This window comes from Gossypium arboreum, chromosome 12 (genome assembly GCF_025698485.1).
Source record: "Gossypium arboreum isolate Shixiya-1 chromosome 12, ASM2569848v2, whole genome shotgun sequence".
In the NCBI taxonomy this organism is placed as follows: domain Eukaryota; kingdom Viridiplantae; phylum Streptophyta; class Magnoliopsida; order Malvales; family Malvaceae; genus Gossypium; species Gossypium arboreum.
This window is the reverse complement of record NC_069081.1, coordinates 29,868,762-29,871,969: the sequence shown is the minus strand read 5'-3', so window position 1 is coordinate 29,871,969 and position 3,208 is coordinate 29,868,762. Positions and strand designations below refer to the sequence as shown.

The window sequence follows — 3,208 nt, the reverse complement described above, 5'->3', positions numbered from 1 at the left end:
TATGAACACCAACTATCACCATTATTAATCACCATAGCCGAAAACCTCACCCTCATGGCCGAATGTACCAAACATTTCCTAACTAAACTTTCACAAATTTTAACCTCATATCGACCTCGACTTGTTCAATACAACATGAAACAATCCTTCTCCTAACCTCTTGATACACGGCTTGATGTTCAAATCCCCATGAAAGTTTGATTTTCATGACATTACCAAAATGCATTATGACAATTAGCTCAACAAACTCAAGAAGTTAAAGCCAACATCTCAAAGCTTACCTCCAACTAGAAGAAGGGTTGCGAATTTGCTTAATGAAAAGCTCTCCCATTTCTTTCCTTTGGTTCACGGCAAGAAGAACAAAGCATAACCAAATTCCCTTTTTTTTCTTTCTTTGGTTAGTCACGTCAATGGGGCATCCACACACCTTTTTTTTTGTCAACATTTTCTTTAATGCTAGCACATTATTTTATTGTTTCATACATCACTCACTAACCAAACATGTTGGGAGCATGTTTCCTTTGCCCATCAACACCCACCTTGGCGGCCACTATAGTCAAATTTGGGAAATTTGACATGCAAGGACAACATTTCCTAGTATGCATCAATAGGCCACTTCAACATTTGCCTATCTCATTTCTAAGTTTTCTCACACAAATCCTTTCTAGTGAAATTCACCTTTATAACACTAAATCAAATCATCAAAAATGTCACACACAATTTAACACATATCATAGGCATCACAATAAATTTTAAATTATTTTTATGCCTCGGTTTTGTGGTCCCGAAACCACATCCCGTCTAGGGTCAATTTTGGGCTGTCACACCACTATTTGGTAACGCTAATAATAACACCTTAGGAAACCCCTAGAACCAGAACTACCCTCAAACGTAAATATGGCTCAAAACGAGAGAACCCTAAGGAATTATACCTTACCAAGTCTGGACATGGTTAGGAAAGTATAGCAAGGCTGACAATTATAGTAATAATTTTGAGATCAAATTGGTGATGATTTAGATGGTCCAAAATAATCTGCAGTTTAGGGGCACGATGATAGAGGACCCTAATAAACATTTAAAATGGTTTCTCCAACTCTATAATACTTTTAAGTATAACGGGGTCACTGATGATGCTATTTGTCTTCTATTATTCCCCTTCTCCTTGATTGATAATGCCTTTTATTGGTTAGTCTCGCAGGCACCAAGGTCTAACATGAAATGGGATGAACTCGCTAGAAAGTTCTTATAGAACTTTTTCCCGATTAGCAAAGCAATTCAACTAAGAAGAGAGATTGTTGTCTTTAGATAGATGGAGGGAGAAAGTTTCTATGAGGCATGTAAACGTTTCAAAATGTTGATTCAAAAATGCCCGCACCACGAATTTCTTGAGTGGATGTGATTGCAGGTATTTTATAACGGGTTGGATGCAAACGCATGATCTAGGTTAGACGGAGTAGGAGGAGGATCCCTTATGAATAGGACGTGCATGGATGCATACAAAACTATTGAAAACATGGCATTAAATTCCTATTAGTGACCGATTGAACTATTCGTACATGGCTAGACCCCACTATGGTAAAAAATATTCAAAAAGATGACAAGTATCAATAGATAGTGGATAGACTTAATCATATCGAGTCTGTTTCTACATCGTCTATGCATAGAGAAGGCAAACCACTCTTCCATATATCAATAATCCCATCGAGGATGTAAACTACATTGGGAATAAGGGTGGAAACCCTTATTCGAATACATATAACTTCGGTTATCACCCAAACCTGAGATGGGGAGGAAATCAAGGAGGTAACAACTTAAATCAAGCTAACGATACTAATTATCAACCTCTTTATTTGTAGAAACCACAGGATAAGGTCAACCCAAGTGACCATACCGCTGCATGTGGTCAACGTTTGGATATAATCGAGGGAGAAATACAATCAATGAGAACTAATGTCAAGCAGGTGCAGTCTGAGTGCACCAATTCAACAAGAACATTGACTAAACTTGAGGATCAAATGAGCCAATTGATGAGCATGATAGGTGACATCAAAAGAAAAAATGGTACAAGTATTCCTAACAATATAGAAGATAATCCATAGAGAGAAGGTAAGGTGCACGTGACAGTGATTGCGCTTTGATCAGACAAAGTACTGAGTAGCCTAAAAACCATTACTCCGGAGACAATTTGGAGAATAATGAAGATCCTCAAGAGGAATCCTTAGAGGTTGAAGATGAGCCAGAGCCAGAGGAGGTAACCACACCAGCATCGTTGGTAGAGAAGGAAATAACTAAAGATTTTTCGGTGGAAAAATAGCATTCCCTTCGAGACTGGAGGAAAAACAAAAGCAGGATAAGGATGAATATTTAAGTTTCTTGAACTTTTTCAAAACATTAAATGTTAACCTGCCTTTAATTGAATTAATAGAGAAAGTTCCTAAGTACACCAAGTTTTTAAAGGAAATTATGTCTAGGTGTAGGAAAATTAAGATAGGTTAAACTAGTACAAGTGCTTTTTGTAGTGCTATTATCTCAAGATGGGTTCTCCAAAAATTAAAAGACTTGAGAAGTTTTACTATTGCCATAGAGATAGGGAGAATTTATTTTAATAGAGCTCTATGTGATTTAAGAGATAGTATTAATTTGATGCCTTTATCTGTTTTTGAAAAACTTGGGGTTAGGGGATCTTAAAAATACATATATAACACTATAGTTGGCCGACAGATCTTCAGTTTATCCAAGAGGGGTATCAGAGGATGTGTTAGTCAAAATGTGTACTTTCATTACTCCAACAGATTTTGTGGTGCTTGATTTTGAAGAAGATCGTGAGATATCGATCTTATTAGGTAAACCTTTCTTGGCCACTTTTAGGTCCACCATTGATTTAGAGAAAAATGAATTAACTATGAAAATCAATGGTGAGACTGAAACTTTTAAATGTGGCCATCAACCAAGCGAGGAAGGTAGGATGAAGTTAGGGGAGCAAAGCAAAAAAAAAAAAAAAATTCTAACATTCTCAAGTCAAGGGACACACTTCCTTTAATGCATGCAAAAAGAATAAACATGTTTAAGGAAAGGGACAAGTAGGCACAAGTGGAATGGCACGATGGACGATAGAAGATGGACAATACTGCCAGAAAAAACGAATCATCCATTTGTGAACTGATAATATTGTCGGATGAGGCCGACAGTAAGACTTAAAATATTTGAC

At 36.9% G+C, this 3,208-nt stretch overlaps 1 non-coding gene across 1 annotated transcript; it reads right to left on the bottom strand.

The window, feature by feature from the left end:
• Nucleotides 1-1,277: 1,277 nt before the first annotated feature.
• On the bottom strand, nucleotides 1,278-1,383 carry LOC128286040 (small nucleolar RNA R71). Its single transcript, XR_008276587.1, has one exon. It is a non-coding gene; the product is annotated as a small nucleolar RNA R71 (small nucleolar RNA).
• Nucleotides 1,384-3,208: the final 1,825 nt, after the last annotated feature.